The sequence below is a fragment of the Oncorhynchus clarkii genome, unplaced genomic scaffold (assembly GCF_045791955.1).
Source record: "Oncorhynchus clarkii lewisi isolate Uvic-CL-2024 unplaced genomic scaffold, UVic_Ocla_1.0 unplaced_contig_2020_pilon_pilon, whole genome shotgun sequence".
Lineage (NCBI taxonomy): Eukaryota > Metazoa > Chordata > Actinopteri > Salmoniformes > Salmonidae > Oncorhynchus > Oncorhynchus clarkii.
In genome coordinates this window covers 82,501-90,000 of record NW_027261016.1, presented here as the reverse complement: position 1 = coordinate 90,000, position 7,500 = coordinate 82,501, and the positions used below count along the sequence as shown (strand labels likewise).

Sequence of the window (7,500 nt, the reverse complement as noted above, 5' to 3'; positions counted from 1 at the left end):
GGCAATACATCCACCTTTAGGACCAGGACCTTACCTATAAAGGACAAAGACCTAGCCTTCCACATTGCCAGCTTCCTCTGTACCACTGCGATACCCATGTTCCAGTTCAGCGTCGCTGAGCCAGAGGTCTCAAAATGGACCCCGAGAATCCTCAGGGCCCCCTCACAGAGAGATAACCCCCCGGGCACATCCGTTCTACCGCGCCATCTTCCGAAAAACTTAACGGAAGACTTTGCATGATTCAGAACCGCCCCCGACGCTCGGGTGAAATCCCCAATGATGGCAAGAGACCTTGTCAGGCACGAGTCCTTGCATAGCAGCAAGGAAGTGTCGTCGGCGTACTGCGTCATCTTAACACGCAGCCCACCGCTCCCAGGGATCAACAAGCCCTCCACCCCTGTGTCTGCCCTAATGGCAGCCCCCAGAGGCTCCATGTACAGAACGAAGAGGAGGGCCGAGAGTGGGCATCCCTGCCTGACCCCAGACGAGAGGTCAAAAACGTCACCCAAGTGACTATTTACACTAACTCGACACCCCGCTCCGACATATAATGTACGGATCCATCCTATAAACTTCTCCCCAAACCCTAATCTACCTAATACCCTGAATAGAAAGGATCTATTCACGCGATCAAAGGCTTTCGCCTGATCTAGCGCTGCTACCATTAAAGGCAGCCCTCTATCTTCAACCCAGGCGATGGAGTCCCTAATCAACTGTAGGTTCCATCTTATAGAGCGTCCCTCTACCCCGCACGTCTGATCCTCGTGGACGACGTAGGGAAGGGCTGTGCGCAACCGGTCTGCTAAAACCTTTGCAAGAATCTTGTAGTCTACGCACAGCATGGTCAATGGCCGCCAGTTGCCAAGGTCAGTTGCTTCCCCCTTCTTATAAAGAAGTGACAGCACACCAACAGCCATTGATCCCCCCGGGACCCCTGTCTCAAGGATGGCCTTCAAGACTTCGAGGACCACCGGTCCAAGTATACCCCAAAACTTGAGGTAAAACTCGGCCGGCAGGCCATCCATCCCAGGCACCTTCCCTTTACCCATCCTCCTGAGAGCGCTCTCAACCTCTTCTAGTGAGATCTGGGCCTCCATCACGTCTCTAATGTCCTCCGGCAACCGCCGGGACAAGTGTTCTAAAAACACATTTCCCTGCTCTACATCTATTTCCCTTTCCTTAAATAAACCTCGGAAATGATCAGTTGTCACCCTGACCATCTCCTCTGGTTTACTTACTACACTACCATCTTCTTCCCTAACGCCATGCATTACCTTCCTACTCTGCCTGGCCCTAACCGACTTAAAGAACATAGCGGAACAAGTCTCATTATGTTCTAGGAAGCCACTATGCGCACGCTCCAGGAAAACTCGAGCCTTCTGCTCCTGCAGCTCCCTGAGCTGCGCCTTTAGGGCTGTGGATCTCTCCCAGTCAATCGACCCGCCGAGGTTGCCTGCCTCGTACTCGAGTTCAATTAACCTTTGGATACGATCCACCTCCCTCCTTTCCTCCCTTTTTTTCCTTTACAATATCCTATTATAAAGCCCTAATCCTCACCTTTACTAAATCCCACCACACTAACACCCCCTCGCACATGGACCGGAGGCCGTCAAGCCTTCGAAAGAAACAAAAAAATGCGTCAACGAAAGCCTGCTCCTCCAGTATATCCCGATCTAACTTCCAGTACCCCCTACCGAAGAGGCAGACTGGCGACCCCACCTGCAGGAACACCCCGTCGTGATCCGTGAAGAACACAGGCAACAGGCGCCCAGACAACTGACCCAAAGACCTGGATATAAAAATGTAGTCGAGCCTCCGCGCAACCCCCCTGGAGTTGCGCCATGTAGGACCGACCATTGCCGGAGTAGTGTGCAGGCCACCATCAACCAGACCATGGCAAGCCATTAGCCCGGTGATGGCGCCTGCACTACTATCACCACCTACCCCTAAATCTATATTAAAATCACCTCCTATCACCAAGTGCCTATTTGTGACACACAGGGGCGCCAGACAGTCCACCATCTCCCTCCTGTCTGCCGCCACCTGTGGCCCATACACCCCAAATAACCTATATCTAATTCCCTATACACTGACATCTACCCCCAAAACTCTACCCTGCATTACAACAAAAGTGCTCTCTACCTTAACTCCTCTATTCCCACACAATATTCCTACCCCCGTTGAGTGCACCCCTCCTATGCCCCACAATGAATCTCCCTTTACCCACTCCCTCCTAAACCTATCAACATCCCCTCCATCCCTCAGGTGAACCTCCTGTAAAAAACAAAATCAAAACCCACCCCCTCTAAAAAACTAAACACCGCCCTCCTTTTAACAAAATCCCTTAAACCCCTAACATTTAAACTAAAAAAATAAACAGAAATATTATAAAATTAATTAAATCCAATACAAAACCCTAACAAACTACAATCCAAAGACCAAAGAAAAAAAGAAACAGGAGGCTCACCCGATGCTCCCCTGGTCCATCTCCTCCGGCGGGGACGTCCTCTCCTCTCCTGACGCCCCCCCGTCCTCCTCCATCCCTCCAACCCAGGATGCAGGCAGTGTGTTAGGCCTAGTGCCCTGCACCCTGGGTTCCTCACCACCACTCCTCCAACCCTCCCTGTTGCCGGGGCAGTATAGGGGACTTTGTCTCCCCAAACAGGAGTTGAGACCCCCAGCCAAACAGCCCCGATCCCTTCCAGAGGATTCCAGTTCCCTCCCCCAAATGCTGAGGGGTGAGGCAAACAGGGAGGACAATGACCCCCCCCCTCCCCCATCCCTCGCTTCTCTTAGCCCCCCCTCCCCTTCCACACCCCCCTCCCTCTCACTGCCTGCCCTCCGCCCTCTTCCCTTTCTTTTTTCTTCTTTTATGGGAGGCAAAGGGAGACACCACCCCCTTTCCCCGCCAGCCCCTCCACCATTTCCCTCATCTCCTCCACTAGGAAGCTCGACATCTGTCCCACCCCCCCTTCCCCTACTACTTCTCCCCCTCCTCCCCCTCCCCTCCACAGCCCCTCCCGGCACCCTCCCAGTCCTGCTGTCACCTTCCCTCTCGCTCCCCCACTCCCTTTCCTTCCGGTCCTTCTTCCCTCCTTTCACTTCTCCCAGTGGCTTCTTTCCCTTTCTTCCCTTCTTCTACTTCACTCCTCTTGCACCTCCTCCTCTTCTTTCTTCTTCTTCTTGGCCCATGCCCTGGTCCAGAGACGTCCCTCCTCTTCCTCCCCCATCCCCCGCTCCTGCTCCCCCTCCAGCTGCAGACGCGTATGACCTGTGACGAGCCGGGCACTCCCGCCACAGGTGTGCTGACGAGCCACACCCGTGGCACGCCTTGGGCTCGTCACACTCCTTCGCCTCGTGCTCAGCAGATCCACAAATTCTGCACTTTCTTATGCTGCACGAGGCCAGGATATGACCATAGGCCATACAGCGCCTGCAGAACGGGGGCTGACGTGCATAAAACAACGTCCCCCTGTCAGCCCCCAGGGAGAACATCGCAGGAGGATGGAGGTATCCACCCAGTCCCTTTGGGTCCTCCCTTAGGAGTGCCTGGAAACCTCTCCTCCCATTCCAGAACCCCAGGGAGTCCTTCAGGAGCCTTGCTGAGGAGACTTTGTCCATATACCTCCCCAGAAAGGCCCTCACTTCCTCGTCCTTTACATGCGGATTGTACATCGTTACTGTTACTACCCTGAAATTTTCTTGCCAGGCTAGTCACCGCGTAAAGGCACATAGGCCTTTCTCCTTCCACTGCTTTTACCCTCTTCAGTACTTCATCATGTTTCTCTTCTGTGTATACAGTCACATCAAAAGCCCTCTCCATAGGGTTATTCTGAAGGCATAGGACATCCTTTACCTCAATTTCAGGATTCCCATCAGGATGGATCCTCCCAAAGGTTTCTCTCCCAAAAGGCTCCATCTCCTTTTCCCTCCACGCAAATCGCACGTATTTGCCAATCCGAATCCCGGAACCGACCTTTTCTGGGTATTTGCTCCATTTCTGCAAAAAAAAGCTCTCTTCAAAAGAAGCCAAAAAAAAAAGAAAAGGGAAATATAAACCGTTTCCAAAAACGTCCAAAAAGTTTGTACCGCTCTCCTGGGACGACCTTCTGACTCAGCGGGCTTTGGGGCACCTCGGTACCAAGCTTGATCTGAGCCAAAAGGCCGAGAAGCGATAACCCACAAATGGAACCCTGAAACCGCCGGACCCCCGGGGGTCTCGACAGACCTCAGCGGGTGGGTTGGCAAAAGCCAGCTCCTCTCTCCCTCCAACCCCCACTCAACCAACCAACCAACCAACCAACCACCGTTTCCCTGGCAACAAACAGGCAGGTGTTTTTTGGAAAAAGTCGCTAATGCGTCTTTAAGTCACTATCCTGGCCCATCTCTGTCAATTTCCCTTGAAACAAGATACCGGGCTCTGCAAGAAGCAAAGCCGCTCCAAAAATACGTTGAACTCGTAAGTGTTCCTCTCCACGGAAGTCTTTAGTAAAAGGCGAAAGGCTTGTGCGTAATGAAGAGAAACCAGAGTCATATGGAAGTCAAGAGGTCGGGGCCCGAGACACACTCTGTGCACTCTAGGCAGGGTTCCCGCGGGTGCTCCCGGAACCCACTCTTCCAAGTTTTCGAGGGCTGTCTGTGGATAAAAAGAAGGTCACAGACACAGACACAGAGAGACACAGAGAGAGAGAGAGCGAGAGAGAGAGAGAGAGAGAGAGAGAGAGAGAGAGAGAGAGAGAGAGAGAGAGAGAGAGAGAGAGAGAGAGAGAGAGAGAGAGAGAGAGAGAGAGAGAGAGAGAGAGAGACACACACACACACACACACACACAATCCTGGCCCCAATTCTTTTTTTTTTTTTTTTTTTTTTTTTTTAAGTAAAATGGCGGGAAACGGGGGACCCCATTGAAGAGCGCTTTCTCCTTCTGTCACGTCCTCTTTCTCTGTCCCAGCTCTCTCCTCCTCTTTTCCTCCTCCTCCCTCCGACTCCTTCTCCTTCTGTTCAGCCCTTCCGCCACTTTCTTTCGGCTCTTCTCTTCCTCTTCCTCCATCCTCCGCTCTCGCCCCCCCCCCAGCTGCAGACGAGTATGACCTCCGCCGAGCCGGGCAATCCCGCCACAGGTGTGCTTCCGAGCCACACCCGTGGCATTTCTTCGGCTCGGCGCAATCCCTCGCCTCGTGCTCAGTCGAACCACAGTATCTGCACCTCCTCGTGCTGCACGAGGCGAGTGTGTGGCCGTAGGCCATACATCGCCCGCAGAACGGAGGCTGACGGGCATAGTGTAACGTCCCCCTGTCAGCCCCCAGGGAGAACATTGCCGGAGGATGGAGGTATCCACCCAACCACTTCGGGTCCTCTCTGAGGAGAGCCTGGAAACATCTCCTCCCATTCCAAAAGCCCAAAGAATCTACTATATGTCTTGCTGAGGAGACATTATCCAGGTATCTCCCCAGAAAGGCCCTCACCTCCTCATCCTTTACATGGGGGTTGTAGATGTTCACAGTGACCAGCCTGAAACTGTTTTTAGCAAGGCTGGTCACCTCGTAGTGGCACAGGGGTCTCTCCTTGCCCATCTCTCTCGCCCTCTTCATCACGTCCTCGTGCTTCTCTTCCTTGTGGAGGGTCACCTCAAAAGCCTTCTCCCTTGGATTGTCTTGGAGGCACAGGACATCTTTTACCTCCAAATTCAACGTCTTTATCAAGATGTTCCTCCCGAACATCTCCCTTCCGAACTGCTCCATCTCCTTTTCTCTCCAGGAGAACCTCACTGTGTTGGCCAATCCGACCCCCGGAACAGCCTTGTTCTGTATGTTGTCCTCCATTTCCGACCAAAAAAAGCTCTCTTCAAAAAAGAAGAAAAACCAAAACAACAAACTTTCCTCCCTCCTGCCTTCCTTCGACCTTCTGACTCAGCGGGCTCTGGGGCACCTCAGTACCGAGCTTGATCTGAGCCAAAAGGCCGAGAAACGATAACCCACAAATGGAACCCTGAAACCGCCGGACCCCCGGGGGTCTCGACAGACCTCAGCGGGTGGGTTGGCAAAAGCCAGCTCCTCTCTCCCTCCAACCCCCACTCAACCAACCAACCAACCACCGTTTCCCTGGCAACAAACAGGCAGGTGTTTTTTGGAAAAAGTCGCTAATGCGTCTTTAAGTCACTATCCTGGCCCATCTCTGTCAATTTCCCTTGAAACAAGATACCGGGCTCTGCAAGAAGCAAAGCCGCTCCAAAAATACGTTGAACTCGTAAGTGTTCCTCTCCACGGAAGTCTTTAGTAAAAGGCGAAAGGCTTGTGCGTAATGAAGAGAAACCAGAGTCATATGGAAGTCAAGAGGTCGGGGCCCGAGACACACTCTGTGCACTCTAGGGAGGGTTCCCGCGGGTGCTCCCGGAACCCACTCTTCCAAGTTTTCGAGGGCTGTCTGTGGATAAAAAGAAGGTCACAGACACAGAGGCACAGAGAGACAGAGAGAGAGAGAGAGAGAGAGAGAGAGAGAGAGAGAGAGAGAGAGAGAGAGAGAGAGAGAGAGAGAGAGAGAGAGAGAGAGAGAGAGAGAGACACACAATCCTGGCCCCAATTCTTTTTTTTTTTTTTTTTTTTAAGTAAAATGGCGGGAAACGGGGGACCCCATTGAAGAGCGCTTCGCCTTTCTTTCAGTTTGAATGTTTCTTTCCTTCTCTTCTTCTGCTAGCTAGCCAGCTAGCTAGCTAGCCAGCTGTTTACAGAGCTTTGTGAATTTGCATTTTTCCTTGACAACGGAAGAAAAGTGTTGCACCGTTCCCGGAGGTACTGCAATACCGGGTCGATGCGTGGAGCGGACGGAGCAAGCCCCATTTCCGACTCCCTGTTCGAAAAATCCATTTAATATGTAGTCCCCCGATGGGGGACGTATCAGATATTAAACTGATAAGAACAGATTTTTTTTTTTTTACAAAATATATATTTATTACTTTTCAAAAACCAAACAATAATCATCCATAATTCCATCAACTTAAATCCAATTCCAACAAACTACAAATAATAATTCCAAAAATGAATCAACTATAATCATATCCAAACCAAAACAATCAATAACCTACAAACTACCAAATTACATCAACTCTATTACCACAATTTCTCACCCAGTGCTCTTCTTCTCTGTCCCGACCAACTGTGACCTCACCTCCACACGTGAATCCCCAACATCACCCCCATTACCCCCCGTCCCCCCTCCCCTGAACACAGCAACGCCACCCGGCGCCAGCCCCACACTCAAGTCCATCACCCCCCCCTCCTCCGGACTCCGAACCGGGGACGTTACATCCCCAAATAAAAAGCCCGCCTCCCCCTCCATCATCCAGTTTCTCGCCATGCCTGGGAGGTCCAGCTCGGCGAGGGGTTTAAAGGAGGATGGACATGGAGCCCACGATGGCCCCGCCACCTCCCCATCCCCCCGTTCTTCCCCTACCCCCTTCTTTCCACCCCTCCTCCTTGCCACCTTCTTTGCCCTCTTAGACGGAG

At 52.3% G+C, this 7,500-nt stretch overlaps 2 non-coding genes and 1 pseudogene across 2 annotated transcripts; all 3 read right to left on the bottom strand.

Annotated features, from left to right (window-relative positions):
* Window positions 1-4,416: 4,416 nt before the first annotated feature.
* LOC139403273 (U5 spliceosomal RNA) lies at window positions 4,417-4,533 on the bottom strand. Its single transcript, XR_011633346.1, has one exon. It is a non-coding gene; the product is annotated as a U5 spliceosomal RNA (small nuclear RNA).
* Window positions 4,534-6,201: 1,668 nt separating this feature from the next.
* Window positions 6,202-6,318, bottom strand: LOC139403271 (U5 spliceosomal RNA). The gene has a single exon (XR_011633344.1). It is a non-coding gene; the product is annotated as a U5 spliceosomal RNA (small nuclear RNA).
* Window positions 6,319-6,764: 446 nt separating this feature from the next.
* On the bottom strand, window positions 6,765-6,941 carry LOC139403221 (U2 spliceosomal RNA; annotated as a pseudogene).
* Between the last annotated feature and the right edge of the window lie 559 nt (window positions 6,942-7,500).